Consider the following 21,367-nt stretch of genomic DNA (forward strand, 5'->3'; position numbering starts at 1 on the left):
TTGAATTACCCTTTGTGTCGGGAAAAGCAGTGTAATCAAAAAATCAATGCAGCATTTTGGCAACCAAATATGGAATCGGCAATTGGATTATAACGCCTAAAGTGGTAACTGTGAAAGCAATTATTATGACTCGTCCTACTAGCAAGACTGCGATCAGTGAGACTTTATGGATATTGAAGACGATTCACTCAGTATTATATTTGGTACTTTACGCAAAGATTCGATCGGGGATGTAAAATCTTTTGGTAAAAGAAATCGACTTATTAAAGGCTACATATCCTGCCTGTTAAGACTGTTTCAGAGGTGGTGGAAAGAGTAATTGGCAATCTGGTGTTATTACACGTAATTATAAAGTACTCTAAACGTTGCAGTGTCTTAAGGCAAAACGAGATAATTAATAAGAGGTTTGTTTACGTGGCCATCACCTGCAGCAAGCACGGAAATATTCGTTTCGTAAAACGCCATTTTCTTGCTGTGATGCATTGTATTTGTTCTAGACGCTTTTCGCCTTTTACTTTCCAGTGGAATCTTTCCGATATTTGTAGATTGTAAAACAGTTCACGTCTTATTTTTTTTACGTGAATAAGTGACTACTTACAGATAATCGAGTATTTGTCTGGCATCTGCGGCTCCTCTCATTTGGTCGTGGCTGTACGTCGCACTGTAACTTCACTTACGACACGACACATAAACACATTTTCACATTAGAAACTTTTTCTTCACAATTTTCCTGTTCTATGCGGTAATTGGCCTGGCCACCAAGAGCTGTTGCAGGTCCGTGTATAGCGATTTTACGAATATGACGAGTGGGGCCTGAAGGTAGCATCAATGTAATGCCGAAACTGGTAGCACAAAAAAATGGCTCTGAGCACTATGGGACTCAACTGCTGAGGTCATAAGTCCCCTAGAACTTAGAACTACTTAAACCTAACTAACCTAAGGACAACACACACATCCATGCCCGAGGCAGGATTCGAACCTGCGACCGTAGCGGTCGCGCGGTTCCAGACTGTAGCGCCAGAACCGCTCGGCCACCAGCGGCCGGCCTGGTAGCACAAAGAAGTTCATAAAATAAAATAAACTTCTACAGATCACACGGCTGTTGGTAAATTATTGCATCAAGGAACTCAGTAAGTACCCCAGAGCTTCGAACGATTATTCGAGAACTCTCGGGTCTAGCCTTTTGTGAACGATCTCTGCCGTATTCGGCTTACGCGTCCTTAGCGTAAATTTGAACTTGGTATCGGCTTTTCCGACGGACAAATTTGTGTTCGTTTCGCGTTTATAAATTTCTCACGACAGAAGCTCCCCGACAGTTGAGGATTGTGACCGATTTCAGTGTTCGATCGGCGACCGCCTAGTCTTACAAGACGAGACCTTTCCGACTGCGTGCGCGCATCGCATTACCTTTGTGTTAAGTTGACGGTCAGCTGTCAGTTTTCGTTCCAGCAACTCGTCACCTGCGCGTCTCTGTGCATGTTCTCACGAGTTGCCATCGGCATTACGTGACACGACTGCCGTACACCGAACCGAAGTCACCTCCGCTCGCGACGACGACTCGATCGGGTTGTCCGCTGCCTGTTTCGCGAGGCGCTACACGCGTATTGTTTTCCGGACGGGTCTGTGTGAGAGGCTTCCGGGAAGTGGCCTTCCGTACGTTACACGGGTGTACCCTCACAGCTGACGGAGACTTAGTGGCCCGTCGTACACGAGGTGATTACGCTGCCCCTAACCGTGGCGTTTTATACAATGCGTACTACGTCTGTGTCAGGACCGCTACCTAGGGCTTTGGGCGACTGTTAGCAAACGGAGTCGTACCGAATTTTTTGACCAAGGTATACCTTATTTCTGCCATACTTAGCCTAGTGTCTCAATCTTTCTTCATGTTACTAGCGATGTAATCATATAGGTTTCGAATGTCTGCTCTTTCGTAAATGATTCAGAAACACTGCCTTATGTGTTTCGCGATGAGAAACAACGAAATTAACAGCAGGTATCAAAATGGGAAGCGTGGAGATAACAACTTTCCGGTATACAAACCAACGAAAAGATTAATAACAGATTCGCCGCGTTAATATGCTAAAGTAGTTTCATAATAATTTGTGCGACAGGTCCAAGATGTTCAAAATGGCTCTGAGCACTATGCGACTTAACTTCTGAGGTCATCAGTCGTCTAGAACTTAGATCTAATTAAACCTAACTAACCTAAGGACATCACACACACCCATGCCCGAGGCAGGATTCGAACCTGCGACCGTAGCGGTCACGCGGTTCCAGACTGGTCCAAGAAGTCTTCGCATACTTTACCAGTTACTGTGTCACAGTTTGGCAATGTGCTTCACATCTCTGAGGCGAATTAGTCAACAACATTATTTTCTTATGTGTGGTTGCGTAAAAGGAATGGGCAGGGGCAGCTGAATGGCCCCGTGTAACAGACAACTGCCGAGCGAACGGAACACTTTTGTGCATCTTAGCAACTGTGAGGTCACCAGGCAGCAGTACACAGCAGTGCCGTCCCTCTGTTAGCTTTGTCCTCTTTATTACTTCTGTTGTCGATGGTAGAAGGCTGTACGATCGCGTCTGACTGCATGTTGTAAACCCTACGCTGTGGCGCTCAGTGGGCCCCCGCTCTCGCCCTCGAAAGTATTGTTGTGGTTACTGTAGCGGGGCGGACGCTCAGGAATACTTTATTTGGCAACAGTCGTGAGCTACTGGCGGTTTAAACGATTGCTCTGCAGCTGTCACAGCGCCAGAGTTACAAGATCTCTCAAAGGAACAGAACCTAGGCAGTATCCAGCTGCCGTATACAATATGTGATCAAAATTAATTAGACCCCCTTCTCTAAAGCGGAATTTACCACCATATGTGACGAGGGTGTGGCCAGCCAGTACAAAAGGAGGCGGGGACTACTGCGTTGTCATAAAGGACGCGCTGCCGGCAGAATGGATCTGTCAGGACCTACACGTGGAGCAGTCACTACATATCACTTCGTCCTTCTAAAGCTGCCCAGTTACACTGCCGGTGATGAGAAGTGATGTGTTGTGAAGGAAGGAGCACAGCTGAAGGAGATATCTTTTCCGATTCTTCCCGAAAAGTACTCTCTCGGAATTTCAACAGTAAACTACTGTGCGATGCACGATTCCACTTTTGTTGCATCTGCAACTGGTGTTTGTCGAGCACGCTATTGTGCCGACTAAATGACCCTCTGACGGAACACAGTGCTCCTTTGTCGGGTCTTCCGTACCTCTTCTGTCCCAAATTGCCGAACAATACTCCAGAATCGGTGAAACCAGCGCTCTCCTACGGACGAGCTACGCTTCCCTCGTACCTCTGGCGAGTCAGTCCTACACATTTTACGGTGTTTAGTGTTTCCACAAAATTGTCATCAAAAGTGTTGTCGTACAGCATTGCATTTCTTTTACTACGTACACGCAATATGTTACATTTCCTTACGTTCAGGCTAAACTGCCAGAGCCTGCACCATTCGTGCATCCTCTGTCGGTTCTTCCGCTAAGTGTTACTCTCTTCACGGATGGCTACCCTCTTGTAGACAAGCGCGTCATCTGCGAAGAGCGTTAAAAGAGCTTCCGACTCATTCTGTTAGATTATTTATATACATCTGAAACAGTGAACGGTCCTATCTCAGTTTCTCTGGGTACCCCCCAAATTACCCTTACACCTGTCAATTTGTTTCCCTGGTACCTGCACAGGAGTCATACCGACGCTACACTTGGTAGGCTGGCGGTGGTTCGATCGTAACCGGGGAACAGAGTGAGGGCAAGCGACGCCCGGCGTGTGAGCCAGTCTACGACGCCTGCCCGGCCGCCCCCCCCCCCCCCCCTCCCTCAGTGGGCCTGCCACACCGCCGCTCGCCTGCCTCCATCGCGACGGCCGCTGGCGCGGATGGTCAAGTTGCGCTAAGAGCGGCGCTTTGAGGTCTATCTGCTAGGATGCCTCAAATCCAGTCGCAAATCTCGCCCGATACTCGGTAACGTCGTGTTTATTTATTCTTTCACTAAAAGGCACTGTCAAAGCCTGCCTTCGAGGACACGGCGTCAGCCTCAGAGCCGATGCCCGCTGCACTGTGAACGTTGCGGAGAAACGGAGCGACCTCAGCTTCACAACATCTCTGTTTGCGTAATCCAAATTAAATGGAGACCAGGTAGACGTCGTACGCTGACGGACAGGAATGACTCGCGGATGGTGACTGGAAACGAGCGGCTTGGAGTGAGTCACGTGCCCTGCCCGTGGCAATCCGACGGATGGCTGTCACTGCAAGACAGTTGTCTTTCAGACACTATCTCGGCAAGCACCCACGCCAGCCAAAAGCTGACGCCAGGAAAAGGTTTTATCTTTGCAGCCATTAGCGCCGCGACTTGTATATAAGGGACACTAAATCGGTGTACTGCACAATGTCTTCGACTGATGTACATCCAGTTGCTACTAGTTCAAGGGATTGTACACTAGAAGAATTGTTTGTAAGTACACTACGGAACAATGGCTTCATTATATAATTTATGTAGAATGATTGTGATTGGACACTTAGAGAATGCATTAGATTGTTTGCAATTGCATCTTCCAAACACTATAGTACAAGATATTATATTACATTTCCGAAATGAGAAAATTAAGTATCAATTATCTCAATGATACGTGAAATTGTAGTTGATGCCGCTATTTTTGGAAGGAAATTTAGATTAAACAGACCAATGAACTGGTCAATAATATGTCATTTAGCTATGGCAGATATGCAACCATTTAATTGGTTTAATAGCACATTTAAAGTTCATGTTGAATATTATCGTATTAAATTATATATACCAACAGATAATTTCAAACAGATCAATATTTGTGAACCATGTCTGCATAAATTGTTGGAAACTAAGCCTAGAGAATTAATACGTACAATGTTTAATATCGATACTTTGGCTTCAATTATAATGCCAACTGAATTATATGAAGGTGTACTTGCACCACCACTTGTAAAGAAATTTAACTATTGGTGTGCGTTATGTGCCAAAACGCCATTGTTCCGTAGTGTACGTAACGGAGGTTCTCTAGGTCCGGTATCCGATTCAGAAGATGATCATGAAATGATTTTCCACAATTTATTTGCAGCCTTTTAATGATGGAGAACATACTGGAAGTTGTCACATTGATACACTCGATGACGGAAGCTGCCTCGAACAAACCACCATCCCTCCGGCAACTCATTTACCTGGTAACAACTATCCAATCGTCACTGGCAACAGAAGATGGACTTTCAGCAAAATACTTCAGCATGATTCTGAACTTTTTGATAACATTCGAAATGACTTTCTCAAAATGTTTTTATGGTTTGGACAGTTTATTAGATTATGTGAAGTCTCAAGCCGTTGGTATTACAGTGACGTCATTGTCACCCGAACAAAGGACGAATCTGACGAGCTCCATCAACGATTGCTTGAGTTCACAACCAAGTACCCTGGAGAAATTGTCATCTGGAGAGAGGACGGAAACCACTTCCACCTCATCCACGATTGCATCTACTCTTCCCGACGATGCAGATTCAGGTTTAGAATTGATCCATTTATTTCCGCACGCCTCAAAAAGTACAGTAAAAGAACAAGAGCAATCGCAGCCATGTCTGACCTCGACTGGCTCAATGTATTTCTATACTTCTTTGTGTCAAAAGGGCCAGGTCGGGGACAAATATGGATTAGAGGAACCAGTAAAAGATTACCTAATACAACTGAAATTATACGATGGCAAAATTGCTTCGAAGGATACAAAGCAATATTGGAAAGGGAAGCTAGTGGATCTACTTATAACATCGAACAAAAACAGTCCACTAATGAAACATGTAAACAACCTCATTCGCGACGCCAATTCATCATTACAGGCAAAGGGTGCAACCCTACAAGTATCGCGAAGAAGATTCTTTCCCTATTGATGCAGTACAACTGCATTCCGCCGGAAGATATAACTAATGCTATTCCAATAACTCATGGCTATTTTTTAAATTTAATTGATCCTAAATTTAAAAGGTTTATTGAGATGGGTTTAGAATTGTACAAAAAGACAGTAAATGATTTGGATTTGAAAGGTATTGAAAATTTACTGTGTTCCTCGTCAGAAACAAATGTGTTTTATGCAACGCGTAACACTGTGTGGTTATTATTATACTCTCGGTGATTCTGTTTCATGGCTCAATAGGTTACTTCTTTTCCAATGTGAAAATGACAGTGATAAAGCAACGGAATTATTGACAAATCTTGTTTCATGGTTCAATAAAGAACGGCTATAGTGTAGAAATGATGACATATTTTTTAAAAGTAAAAAACTCAATACTTTATGTGTAATTGGACCTCCAAATAGTGGAAAGAACTGGTTTTTCGATTGTTTAATAAGTTTGGCATTAAATGTAGGTCACATAGGCCGTTGTAATAACACAAATCGGTTCGCGTTACAAGATGCTGTAAATAGGAGAATTATAGTCGGGAATGAGATATCAATTGAAGACGGTGCATTAGAAGATTTTTAAAAAATATGTGAGGGTATAGCTTGTAATATTCGTGTGAAATATAAAGGGGACACAATTTTGAGAAGAACACCTGTATTATTAATTTCTAACAATCTACCTATTGTTTGTTCTCATCCTGATTTTAACGATATACGTGTAAAAACAATCAGGTTTGCGTTTGGCGAACGCCGTCAGAACATTACCTGCCTTCGTGTATTGAGCCAACAGTGAAGTACCTAGGTGGTGGTTTCAGGGTACGGCTGTTCTTTTCTCGGTTAAGATGCGGTCGTCTTTCTGAGTTTAAGAAAGCACTAGACGCGAAAGGATATGAGCACAGGACTGCGTGCTGTGGACAGTGGAGGAACAGTCAGGAGACGGCGGCTGTTTGCACCAGCATGACAGCGCACCGTGTTGTGAAGCAGAATCTGTGAGGCAACACTCACCTGCAGCCGATGGAACACCACCGGGACGAGTCAGAGCGCCGACGTCCCTCCACACCGAAGCGACGTAACATTCTGACTTCTGTGTTTTCCACTCTCTAAGAACAATGGATTGCCGTTAGTTCACATATTCAGACACCGTACAACCGTCATAAAGTCGATGTGTGGACACGTGTCACACTAACGTCTACTAATAGATGTCCGACACCTATCATCAGGATGTGTCGTTGTGCAGTAAAGAGAGGCTGGCCGCAGGTGAGCCGTAATCGGAGACCTCATCACGTCCTGTTCTGATGTCAACTCACACCATAAGCAGAATGCAGCAGACGCGCTTCCCATCAGAAATTTTGTAGGGATGGTCAGCAATCGAGAAAGGAACACTGCTGACCGATTCTGTGGCTGCCTTCTCGAAGGATTTGTGAAGATTCTTAGTAGTCTGGCCCAACCGCGCACAAGGGAGGCGTTACGGCTCGGATTCAGTCGGACAAATATGAGCAGAACGGCAAAGAATGCTAGACACCGTCCGAAGCTTGAGGTGTGTGGGTGCGGTAGACAGCAGCAGCAGGTGGCGGACCAGACTGCGGACACGTGGCCGCCAGATGTCGCGCCGCCTCCGCACGGCACACATCGCTTCACAAGTGACTCATCTCTCTCTCACACACAGCTGCCTGCGCTCGTCCGCTTTCTCATGGCATTTTGAAACACATTTTCTTTCACTTCGGTCTTCTGTAGACGGTTTGTCATATACAGTCAGCAGGAAAGGACCGTCGCTGGACGACTTTTTAAGGAAATACAAAAAGACAATTTGCACCTGCTAGAGTCTTCAATGCGGATGATACAATACAATCTCAATAACAAAGAGGAAGAACCCGATAGTAAATATGTAGTACGTCGCATCGTGTAAACCATTATCAGTGATAGCAGGAAGCCTAATGATACTGGAGGAATATGTAAAATAAATAGCATGGAAGGTGAATGGGACACTCGGAATTGTTGCAAGGGTCGTAGCAAAACTGTAAAGAAATTCACGAACGAAACCCTAGTGCGACCAACTGTACTGAACAACGGAGTCCTTACCGAGGAGTCTCGACGGCGGAAACCATTAGAATCTAGGGCGGCGATGCTACGATCGTAACAACGTGCTCCCCAATGTTGTATTGTGATCATTGGAAGAAAGGAGACAGGCCACAGAATACGACGGGGCGGAACTCCGGACCGTGCTGCGCCACGTGTAAGGCCTGAGGGAACGAGGCGGCAGGCATAGCGGCTCGCAGTGAGCAATGTACGCGACTGCCGACTGCGAGGGGGCAGGAAGTCGCTAGCACTGCCGCCAAGTGTGCTGCACCGAGCACTCCGCAACAGTTCATTCTGTGTATTGCGTAAACGTGGTGCATCGTACATGTTAGCGAACCCTTTACAAGGAGCAGATTAAGAGGGACGTGTGGTACGACCAGTAATAATACGAATCTCCTGACCGCACTGGAAATTATTCTTAGGACAATTGTGAACCGCGCTGTCGGGCGACGGCGTTTCCGTGGTCTTCGCCGGAGCAGCTGTACGCGGTACCGACGGACGAGCCGCCGGCGTCTCTCAGGTTCTGGTCCTCCACTCCGACCCCAGGCGAATCCAACTCGGAGCAGCCGCAAACGACGGACGTCTCGAAGGGGTGTTTGCTGAATTTCACGGTCCTGCCGCTGCGAGTAGGCGCACTGTATACAGTTTTACTGTGGAGGTGCTCTACTCTGCAGGGGTGCGGCTGGACTGCGGTACAGTTCCGTGTCTCAAACTGCGGCCGGGCACAAAGGAACGTTACGTGGTCATGGCATTCTTCTGACCGGTAGTTCTAACACTTTGGAAGCTCTGTAAATCCTACAACAGGCACGGCCGCGGTTTTGAAAACTTGTGGCTTTTTTTTTCTTCTTGCCGGAAAGACGGACTGTTTACGGCCCGCATATTACTCGACGTAAAAGCGAGTCGATACCTCCTCGGTTTTTGTATTAGGGAGAAGGGCCGGCCGCTCCCTTCGCCGGCGAATGTGCAGACCGCACTGGCACAGCCTGTCGGGTCGCACACTGCGCGCTGCAGTGGCCTCACGTCAGCCTCACACTCGTTCGTTCGTCACCAGTGCCGGCACCGTCCGCGCTCCCCAGCTAGCCCAGACGGGAGGCGACGGCTGCCGGAGTGCTCGGGTGGCAGCGCGCGACGCGGAGGGGGGCAAGCGGAGCGACCGACAGAGCCGCCGACCTGGCGGCACACACGAGGCCCCGGTGAGCGCACACAGCTGCGAGGCGGCGGGCGGCCGGGGCGCGCACCCTGCCACGTCCTCGCCGTGGCGCCTCTCGCGCTCAGGGACCTATACGGAGTAATTAATGTGCACCTCGTGTAGCACTCGGTCGAGCCATTCTGAGATCATCTGGAGCAACTCTTTTGATTTTCTTCTTGTAATATGCACTGACTGGGAAAGCTCCCAACACCAAAAAATAATGAAGCTACAGTAATGAAATTTCGGGACTACATTTGTCTAGGGAACGTTTTTATGATTAACTTTGCAAGTTCGTAGGTTAATGAAGCGCGAGAAAAGCCATTGCACAAGTGCTGCTACGTTAATAACCTGCGTAACCGCCAGGCAAGCAAGTGCGTGCCGTACAGGTGGTGGGCATCAGTTTGCGGGCTGGAGTTCCGCGTGCCCGTTGCACTCGGGCGGCCAACACGGGGCGGTTGACGCTCTTTGAGGGTGACGCTGCAGTCGCCGTCCGACGATGTCCAGTATCTGCTCGACTGACAGCAGGCCAGAGCAACATTTGGACACGTCGGCTTACAACAGCGACACGTGGCCGGGCGTTACCTGTCGGAAAACGCCGCCTGGGACGCTGTTCGTAGACGAGAGCACGGCAGGTCGAATCACCAGGCTGACGTACAGTTTCGCAGTTCCGGTGCGCGGGACGACTACGAGAGTGCTGCCGTCGTCTACGAAATCGCGCCGCAGACCAGCACTGCAACAGACAGGTCGGTAAGAAATCGACACTCGGCCCTCCAGCGACCTCCGGCTCGACACCACTGAAATAGAAAAGGGCGTTGCTCTGGAGTCGCTGGAATGCACGCTGCACGGCGTGTGGCTCGGTGCTGTCCTAGAAGTGACCGACTTGTAACAGCTCTTTCAGTGACTACGATGCCCTTCTGCAATAACGCGCAAGGTCCTCCACCTTCTGGTAGCCACGTTACACGACTCGGTTCAAACTCAGTGATTTGGGGATAAAGGAGTCTCGGTCGTTTTCGAGGCATTCTGGATTCACGACGTCGGGTCTCAGAGGTGACTGACGCTCGCGACCGTTGCAGTGTGTGTTTAAACAGACGCGGTTGGGATGCTCACGGTAGCACTTACGCGACCGACGCGTAATTTGAACTATCATTCAGATGTAGGCACTCGCCTGCCAACTTTCGTTTATCTCGTACAACTCCTTCTCGGTGTTAGGATTTTGTTTTTCCAGCAGTGCAGGTGGGTCCCCGTTATCCGCATTTTCTTTACATCTGTTCCGTACTCTACAAATTTGATCTCTGTCAGTCTAGCGTAGTGTGTCTGGCGCTCAAAGAGAATTAAAACGGCAGACGGGAAGCGAGGGTGACGACACAACCTGGCGCCCAGCAGAGCCCATCGCCGCCGTGGACTCCGGTTGCCGGCACCTCTGCTGCACTTTTTTGCGAGGAAAATAATGACGCGCTGTACGCCCTGCCCTCGTTTACAAACGTGTCAAACCCCGTGTCAGTCCGACCGGATATAGATTCCACATTGCTCATCAGAATTACAGGATGCGTCGTGCAACCGAGGGTAAATGTTTCCCGTAGTGAAGAGACAGCTTTCCAGTAAGGGTATAAGGTACAACTGTCGCCAATCTGAATGTCGGTTTCGAGACAGCAGTTGTTTATTATTCACGGTTTACGCATTGGTGAGGTGAAGGAAGCACTCAGTGACAGACGTTTGAACGTGATCGGATGGACCTTCCAATTCGTGATGCGACACTCAAAAACTGAGATGCTACCGGCAGATCAAAGAGCAGCGTCCATTTTCCGCAACTCGGGAAACTAGCGTGGAGGAGACGCCGGGGACTGGCGGAGGGTGCGGCCGGTGGCGGCGCGGGCTGACAGCAGAAGCACGCGGCTGGGGCGGGGCCAGGGCACGCCACGCCCACTGGGGCGCCTGCCTCGCAACTCAGTCTCACCCAGCGACAGCTGGACCCCACCGACAGCCACAGCGCCACCTAATCGTACTTACTTCACACTCAGTCTTCAGCATTCTGACAGCCGAGCACCGCTGCGGACTAACTGGCGTTCCGAAGCCTGCACAAGCATTGTACCAAACACACACACACACACGAACACTGGAATCTGCATCTGCATCTACATCCACACTCTGCAAACCACTCTGGACTAAACGACAGGCGGTAATTCCCACTGTACAACTCATTTGACAATTTTTCCGATCCAATCACATGTGATTCCTGACAAAAAAGTCCGCTTAAGACGCCGCTGTGCGTGGTGTAATTATTCTTGCTTCCGGCATTCCTAGGCGGGCAGTGCGTCACGGTTCTTGTGTACTTCTCGATTCCTCACTTAATACTGGTTGTTCTGTCTGCAGAAGTAAAGCGCCCTTCACCGTAACTGAACCCTCTACTTTGTACTCACCTCCAGCCTATTTTGCTAGCGGATTTGCATACCGCACAAAACCTCTCACATCCGCGTGAGTCATTTTCTGGAGCCTTTCCAGTTATTGGGGTGCTACCTAGTAGCTTTAAATGAGAAGCGCTGAACCGTAAGAAGCAGATCAGAATATCTGTAGCAAATACCACCAACGAAATGAGCGAACAGAAAAGAAAGAGCTAGTATAACGGTATCGTTTCCACTGTTACTCGAACAACGCTGCGGACGATTCGACTGACGAAGAAAAGATTGCAACAACGAACGTAGTGACGCGTGCTTGTTGACGCCGGCGGCCGCTAATGGGTCCGTGAGAGCGGCGCTCACAGTGACGAGTGACGCGCACAATGGGGCGGCTCTGCGCTGCTGCACGGTCCCACGCCGCCGCCGCCAGCACTTCCCCACACTCGGCTGTCTGGCCGCCACTCTGAGCGTATCGGTCGCTGCCATTACTTCACCTTAGGAGCTCTCTAGCTGCGGACAGTCCTAATCATTTAGCCTCGCAAAGAAAATTAAAAATGAAAACAATAAACGGGGTCCCGGTTTTATCGCACAACCCCGGTGACGTCAGCTTCTGCGCGCTGTAACGGTAAATGCAGCCCAGATGTTGCTTCGAGATTTGGAGTGTTGTGTGGAAAAAGCAGCAGGGTACCCATCGAACAACAGTTGATCTGAAGCTCACGTCTGACTAGCTGAGACACAGCCGCCAGGCTATGGCGACAGCCGGCGACACGACTATACTCAAAAATGGTTCAAATGGCTCTGAGCACTATGGGACTTAACTTCTGAGGTCATCAGTCGCCTAGAACTTAGAATTACTTAAACCTAACCTAAGGGCATCACACACATCCATGCCCGAGGCAGGATTCGAACCTGCGACCGTAGCGGTACCGCGGTTCCAGACTGTAGCGCCTAGAACCGCTCGGCCACCGCGGCCGGCACACGAGTATACTCTGCAACAATTCGACTGTCCGGCACGAGTGAGACTGTTACTGCGTCGAGTAGCACCTAATTCTCCAGCCATCAAAACTACCATTTATGTGACTGAACTTTTACTTTAGCTACAGCCGGATACTTTAATCTCTACCACTTTGACTTGTACGAGTCTTTCGTGTCAATTTCTGATTCGTTTTGCAGTTCGCTTTTCTTATAGGTGACCTTTTTCTGGCAGTAGAGCAGTACAACCGATTGTCCTTTCTGAGTACAGACTAGAATTAACAGTCTGCGGCGCCTACGAAGTACGCGAATTGTCTGCTGAAGACGCTATTGAGATAGGAAACATTTCGGGAAGGGTTACGATCAGCTAAGCTACGGAGACTGTCGTACCTCCCTTCCTGACACAAACTGCTCGTGCAAAGAACGAGCTCCGTCATCGTATGTTAACCGCAGCGTCAGTCACCTTCAAAAACATCGCTGCTGTTTCATTTATAAAATGAGAAAGCAGTTCACCACCGTGGAATATACGAAACATCGAGGACAAAAAATACAAAATAAATTTCTCCACACGATCCGCTGCGTCTAGACACGACGAACATTTTTTTCTGCCTATCCTCTGTACAAATTCATGTCAGCATCTGACGAGAATTTTGCAGAAACCGAGAGCTTCTAGGGAGGAGTACGTTGTGTGCCGCTGCTTACAGACGACTGGCTCAGACCTGGACGGAGGCAACTAAGCAGGTGGAACGCTCTAACGTGTCGCCGCTCCGCCCGCCCCACCGTTCTACTCGTACGCCCGCCACCTACAACGCGTTTTCCTACTCTTTTAACAAAGTTTCAAGATGTGACGCTGCACGAAGCTTTTACGTCCTCTTCAGTACTGAATGTCGAATAACAAATGAAAACCATGTGCGACAGCAACTTTTATACGGTCTACTTTTGCGGTATCTTGGCGAGTGTAAAAAGAAAACCATTATTCTGTATGTAGCTGTGCACAGAAGAAACGAGAGCGAGGTCAACATTTAAAAAAATGAAGGGAACGCTCCAAAATTGGCCTAGGCACACGGTTGGCCGCGAGCGAGTTTCGTGGGCTGCGAAAGCGCACATTAGTTGGGAGGTTTTAGCACATCACACTGATCTGATGGGAGTTGACGTGCAGCCTGCTAACCACGGTTACATCACTAACACCACTGGCAGTTCCGCTGACTCCAAGTATTACCTCACCCTTTCTAGGCTCATCTTGGCTGAAAAACCTCGCTTATCGATGAGCTGAGTTTCCCGTCTGGAACTGCCATCTCTAAGCACCGAAGAGATTGTATACGTTTAGACCTGCATAAATCAAAATGCTTTCAAAACGCACTGGCGTAATCCTGAACCAGTCTACGTTATAGTTTCCCGTTTGCATCGCAAACAGAGGTGTTCGTTTATCCAAGTTCCACCCTTTACATCCGACTACAGATCGGCCGATCCACAGTCTCCGGTGTGAAGCAAACGGCAGCTGGACGCTACTTTGGGATTATTTGCAGAGCTGTTATTTTTACAATCAGGATAGTGCTGTGTGAGAGAAACTGGCCCATGTCTCGGTGCCTAACATTTGCTACCGCCAAAATTATGCCCAGGTTTTAGTATGATATTTTGCACCGTCACATCGAAGTGTGATATAGTGACTACGAAAGAGTTTAGCTATTTCCTATTAATAGAAGCTCGTCTTTCTTTTATTGTGGTGCTAGACATTAGCGGCCCCACAGCGAACAAATGACTCCGCTACCCTATCAGCGGTGTAGCCAGTGTCGCGTGCCAGCGCCACCGTGCTGGAGGCACAGGCACCAGGGTTGCGAACAAGGGTAGGCAGCCAACACGGGGCCACGTAGGCGAAGCTACTACACTGTTAATTTGTTTTTGTTTTTTAGGCCCACTACCACAAAACTAATGGCATTATTATTAGAAAGACTCACCAGTATAGCTGCTTATCGTAAATAATCTCTGTTAGCGACAGACTGTTTTAGCATTTATCAGCACTGCCGAGTACGTGTAGAATGATGTGACGGCCATGTCACATGAATAGTGAACTACCTTATACATATAACGTTCTAAGAAAAGAACTGTACAACTAATGTGAAACCATAAGCGACATTTAATTTTCAGTTATGTCACTTACCACCTAATCAAAACACTGACAGTTACGAGACAGTTCATTAGCGAAGTAATACGAAGGTCACATTCTTCTCAACGTTCTGGACAACGGCGATAAAAACCGAAACAGTCTGTCGTGAGTAAGGATTAATTATTATGAGCGCAACTCTGTCATTGCACTTTTGGTGGGGTTTACGCTACACAGATCTGGATGGAACGCTGCTCCGGCGTTCGGTGATTGTTACCAAAACAACGTCTGCCTACCGCGTGACGTGAGGGCGCTCGCGCAGGCACCTGCCGGCTGGACTCCAGCCACCGTGGCGCCGCCCACGCCCACGCCTACACGCTGCACAGCAGCCGGCGGCTCTGCCAGAAGCCCGCCCCCACCTCCCGCGACAGCTGCGGTGTCGTCGCACGCAACCCGCGCCTTCACAGCGACCGTTTCGCTTACGGACACCAAAACGGACCAACGAAGCCTCGTTTGCGGCTCCGTGTGGTGACGGTAACGTCAAAGCGTCGGTACTGCTCTCCTGGAAAGAAACATCCACGACGTGGAGAAGAAAAGGGAGTCCCTATTGACATTTTTTCACCGTGAACGAAACAGAGAAAAAAATCAAAATGGGAGTGATCAATAATCTTTCTGCTACACGAGCAGCTCTTCTAAGAATAGCGTCTCTTTGGAAATTTTAGGGCCTACACAAGTCAATAACAATTTGAAATCTGTAGCTTTCATTCGGAAAAAAATTATGACACAGCCTATATTCTAATACTGTTTTAAGGTAGACACTAATTTTGTCCCACCACACAGCTCCCCACTTTTTTTAATAGATATACTTTTCTTCTTTTCCTGGTGATCATCTTTCTGCAGTAAAATAAATGCCGCACATGCGACTATCTCTAAATCCTATTCTTCCCTCAAAACATCCGCCGCTGAAATCGTAATTAAACCGCTACTTACAACAAAAACAAGGGCAGCACGTCGGCAAGTTATCAGAGCCAGCTGCGATTCCACACGGCCGAATCCCTTGGCCGCCGGCGCCTCGTTTGGCGAGGATGACAACCCGAGCGGAAATGCGTACACGACCGACGTTCGGCCGAATCGAATGTCTGTCGTTCGCTGGCTTATTGGCCCATTGAGTGCGAGGCGACAAGTTCATCTTCAGTAAGGCTCATTTGAAACTACTGTGGTCACAATTATCACAGAAAAAATAATTAGCTACTAAAGAGTCACCCTGTGCATCGCAAGGGCGACAGAAAATGAGTGACTGGGAGGTGCAGAGATCAACCTCCTATGCGATCCATGTATTACTCTTCTCTAAATCCGGCATCGTCAGCATTCGAGAAATGTTAAAAACAAACCATCAACTTGCACCGCGAACACCGTATGAAGGCACGCCACAGTGACCTCAAAGGTTCGCACCATCCATATCGAAGACGAACTCCTCGGGAGTTACAAACAGTGGAGGGCGTTCAGCTAGGTGTCCACTCTTAAGGGATGCATACAAAATCGTACTGGTGTAACGGGGTGACGAGAACTGATGGAATGTGACGGCTTGCAACCGAATGCGAAATAGTCTGTCGTGGAGCTTATCTGTCGTGAAACTGGCTATCCGTTATGGCGTATCTGGAAATGGTGCGATAACACACTATGTGATCAAAAGTATCCGGACACCCCCAAAAACATACGTTTTTCGTATTAGCTGCATAGTTCTGCAACCTACCCCAGGTACTCCATATTAGCGACCCCAGTAGTCATTTCATTTCGTGAGAGAGCAGAATGGGGCGCACCACGGAACTCACGGACTTCCGACGTGTTCAAATGATTGGGTGTCATCTGTGTCATACGTCTGTACACGAGATTAACACACTGCTAAACATCCCTAGGTCCACTGTTTCCGATGCGTTAGTGAAGTGGAAACGTGAAGGGTGACGGACAGCACAAAAGCGTACAGGCCGACTTCGTCTATTGACTGACAGAGACCGCCGACAGTTGAAGAGGGTCGTAATATGTAATAGGCAGACATATATCCAGACCATCATACAGGAATTCCAAACTGCATCAGAATCCACTGGAAGTACAATGACCGTTAGGCGGGAGGTGACAAAACTTGAATTTCATTGTCGAGCGGCTGCTCATAAGCCACACATCACGCCAGTGAATGCCAAACGACGCCTCGCTTGGCGTAAGCAGCGTAAATATTGGACGATTGAACAGTGGACAAACGTTGTGTGGAGTGACGAATCACGGTACACAATGTAGCGATCCGATAGCAGGGTGTAGGTATGGTGAATGCCCGGCGAACGTCATCTGCCAGCGTGTGTAATGTCAATAGTAAAAATCAGAGGCGGTGGTGTTATGGTGTGGTCGTGTTTTTCATGGAGGGGCTTGTCGGCCTTGTTGTTTTGCGTAGTACTATCACAGCTTCACTGAATGGTTAAATGATTATGGCCTCTTTTTGGGTAAAATACTCCGGAGGTAAAATAGTCCCCCCATTCGGAACTCGGTGGAGGGGGGGGGGGGGGGGACGACGACTACTCAGGAGAACGTAGTTATCAGGAGAAAGAAAACTGGCGTTCTACGTATCGGAGCTTGGAATGTCCAATCCGTTAATGGGGCAGGCAAGTTAGAAAATTTAAAAAGAGAAATGGATAGGCTAAAGTTGGGTATAGTGGGAATTAGTGAATTTCTGTGGCAGAAGGAACACGAATTATGGTCAGGTGAATACAGGTTTATAAATACAAAATCAAATAAGGGTACTGCAGGACTAGGTTCAATAATAATGAATAAAAAAAATAGGAGCGCGGGTAAGCTACTACAAACAGCAGATAGACACGAAGCCCACGCCTACCACAGTAGTACAAGTTTACATGCCAACTAGTTCCGCAGATGACGAAGAGGTAGATGAAATGTATGATAAAAGAAATTATTCAGATAGTGAAGGGAGACTAAAATTTAATAGCCATGGGTGAGTGGGATTCTACCGTAGGAAAAGGAAAACAAGGAAAAATAGTAGGTTAATATGGAATGGGGGTAAGGGATGAAAGAGGAAGCCGCCTGGCAGAATTTTGCACAGAGCACAACTTACTCATAGCTAACACTTGGTTTAAGAATCATGAAAGAAGGTTGTACACATGGAAGAAGCCTGGAGATACTGACAGGTTTCAGATGGATTACATAATGGTAAGACAGAGATTTAGGTTTTAAATTGTAAGACATTTCCAGGGGCAGATGTGGACTCTGACCACAATCTATTGGTTATGAACTGTAGATTAAAACTGAAGAAACTGCAAAAAGGTGGGAATTTAAGGAGATGGGACCTGGATAAACTGGAAGAACCAGAGGTTGTACAGAGTTTGAGGTAGAGCATTAGGGAACGATTGACAAGAATGGGGGAAAGAAATTCAGTAGAAGAAGAATGGGTAGCTTTGAGAGATGAAATAGTGACGTCAGCAGAGGATCAAGTAGGTAAAAAGATGTGGGCTAGTAGAAATCCTTGGGTAACAGAAGATATATTGAATTTAATTGATGAAAGGAGAAAATATAAAAACGCAGTAAATGAAGCAGGCAAAAAGGAGTAGAAACGACTAAGAATGAGATCGACAGGAAGTGCAAAATGGCTAATCAGGGATGGCTAGAGGACAAATGTAAGGATGTAGAGGCATATATCACTAGGGGTAAGATAGATACTGCCCCTTTCGAGAAAGAGAAACACTTGTATGAATATCACGAGCTCAGATGGAAACCCAGTTCTAAGCAAAGAAGGGAAAGCAGAAATGTGGAAGGAGTATATAAAGGGTCAATATAAGGGTGATGTACTTGAGGATAATATTATGGAAATAGAAGAGGATGTAGATGAAGATGAAATGGGAGATAAGATACTGCGTGAAGAGTTTGACAGAGCACTGAAAGACCTGAGTCGAAACAAGGCCCCGGGAGTAGACAGGCTACCATCTGGTGAGCAATATGTAGGAGACAGGCGAAATACGGTCAGACTTCAAGAAGAATATAAAATTTCCAATCCCGAAGAAATCAGGTGTTGACAGATGCGAAAATTACCGAACTATCAGTTTAATAAGCCACGGCTGCAAAATACTAACATGAATTCTTCAGAGACGAATGGAAGAACTGGTAGAAGCCGACCTCAGGGAAGATCAGTTTGGATTCCGTAGAAATACTGGAAAACGTGCGGCAATTCTGACCCTACGACTTAGCTTAGAAGATAGATTAAGGAAAGGCAAACCTACGTTTATAGTATTTGTAGACTTAGAGAAAGCCTTTGAAAATGTTGACTGGAATACTCTCTTTCAAATTCTGAAGGTGGCAGGGGTAAAATGCAGGGAGCGAAAGGGTGTTTACAATTTGTACAGAAACCAGGTGGCAGTTGTAAGAGTCGAGGGGCATGTAAGGGAAGCAGTGGTTGGGAAGGGAATGAGACAGGGTTGTAGCCTATCCCCGACGTTATTTAATGTGTATATTGAGCAAGCAGTAAAGGAAACAAAAGAAAAATTTGGAGTAGGTATTAAAATCCATGGAGAAGAAATAAAAACTTTGAGGTTCGCCGATGACATTGTAATTCTGTCAGAGACAGCAAAGGGCCTGGAAGAGCAGTTGAACGGAATGGACAGTGTCTTGAAAGGAGGGTATAAGATCTGTGCAGAGAGATGCGGGCCACACTGGTGCGCCATCTAGCGCTGTGTTCGGGTGGGCCAGCACTGTGTGCTTACACTGCTGAGCACAAACTGAAACACCGCGAAGGAACGCCAGTGCGCCGGCTGGAGAATTCACGTCGGTACTGCAAGTGGGCCTTCCAGTCGCTGCGTGATCCTATGTTTCGTCCCGAAATACGCTTTTCCTTGTTTTAGACGAAGTGTGGCTTTATCACGATACGAGAACTCTCAGAACGATCGACTTTGGAGGTCTGAAAATGCTCATTAGTCACGTCGAGATCCCCTATACGTAATACGAAAGCAGGAGGGAACTAACAACTGTGGGAAAGAGCTAGGGTTACCGCACGCAGAGCAGTGCAGGAGCACGTGCCGACAATCCGGGTGGAGAGCGTGCAGCCGAGGGCAGACCGTCCGGAACTGACTCGTGTTCACCTACACGACGCCGGGACGTCGACACAGAGGTTCCTGGAGCGGCCAGTCGCTCGCCTCGCCAGATGACGTACATTCGGCACGCGAGAGCAGCCAAGAGCGCAGTTACGGCCGAGTCGATGCAATGTCATTCGATCTTCGACAATAACGCCCGACAGTCGGCAACACAAACCAAAACATTGCATCAGAACAAGTGGTCAGTTCCTAGCGCTATGAAATGTGCAAAACAAAAACCCCAAATGGCGATTATAAGAAGAGGAACAGCGCCAAAAGTGGAACAGAAACACAATATGTAGAGAATTGTCCACGCGACCTGTAAGTAGAATTTAACAAATTACTACGTCATAGCAAAAACCAACCACCAGAACTGCTCATTGACCCAAAATATAAAGTAAATAGTAAAAATATGTACATATTCCAGGTCACTGAAGATGCCTTGCGGAGAATAAAGGCGAAACGTGCCGGCCGCGGTGGTCTCGCGGTTCTAGGCGCGCAGTCCGGAACCGTGCGACTGCTACGGTCGCAGGTTCGAATCCTGCCTCGGGCACGGATGTGTGTGATGTCCTTAGGTTAGTTAGGTTTAAGTAGTTCTAAGTTCTAGGGGACTTATGACCACAGCAGTTGAGTCCCATAGTACTCAGAGCCAAAGGCGAAACGCGAATCGCACGAAAATTGTGTTTCATTCAGTTACAGTTAGACGGTCCAAATGAAAAAATTATCAATATACCGTGGTATTACACGCAAATGAGAAAGACAGGTCAACAAAAGTTGAAGATTCTCTTAAAGTAGCATTCGTATTTTCCGTGGACAGTTTATGAAGCATTCCAGTTTAAGTGTCGTTTGGCTAATGGTTTAATCTGCTGGCATCACGTTTCACGACACATTGCACCGTCAAGTATTACGAAAGTAACTAGTTTTTGAGAGATCTCAGATGCACGGTTACATCCAAAGAACGTAATTCACAGCACACGCATTTTGACACAGAGAACAGCACAACTTGTTCAGTAGGCTGCAGTGCACCACGGCGTCTGAGCCAACCAGTGCAGGAGGCACCGTGACCTCACACAAAAGATATTTCTGGCGTTAACCACACAACACTCACAATCTTAGTTTCATTATCTTATGAAATTAAGTTTGCAGTGACTGATTCGTGGCGCAAACCGACAGCTGTAAGACCTGCGTAGAAGACGATAGTTCGGTTGTGGATTGCCGAAACCGACGAATTTGATTTGATTGTATCAATGGCTTGCGTCAGTAAAGTGTGAATGTCATTATGAGTCCTGAGCCGTGATTAGGTGATAGAAACAAAGCAAGCATACACAGTGGCTTACACCTTGTGAGGTTACAGTGCACCGTGTTTGGTACAGTCTGTGAAAGGAAAACTTTGCGGAATGTGACGCGAGCAGACGAAATCCTCACCTTGCGCTTACATTCCAAATCTCCCTGTTACCCTTCATTATGAAAACACGTGCCATTTGAAAGACAACAAACATTACAGAACACATTTTGCGGAGTGAAATGTAAATGGCAATCAACAAATAAATGCACTGCGTACAACAGCGAATCT

At 47.5% G+C, this 21,367-nt stretch overlaps 1 protein-coding gene across 4 annotated transcripts in view; it reads right to left on the reverse strand.

Annotated features, from left to right (window-relative positions):
* The window catches only part of LOC126237526 (caskin-2), a 445,207-nt gene that overhangs the window by 348,048 nt on the left and 75,792 nt on the right, over window positions 1-21,367 (reverse strand). The gene's annotated exons all lie outside the window — the stretch shown is intronic.

Source organism: Schistocerca nitens, chromosome 2 (genome assembly GCF_023898315.1).
Source record: "Schistocerca nitens isolate TAMUIC-IGC-003100 chromosome 2, iqSchNite1.1, whole genome shotgun sequence".
NCBI lineage: Eukaryota > Metazoa > Arthropoda > Insecta > Orthoptera > Acrididae > Schistocerca > Schistocerca nitens.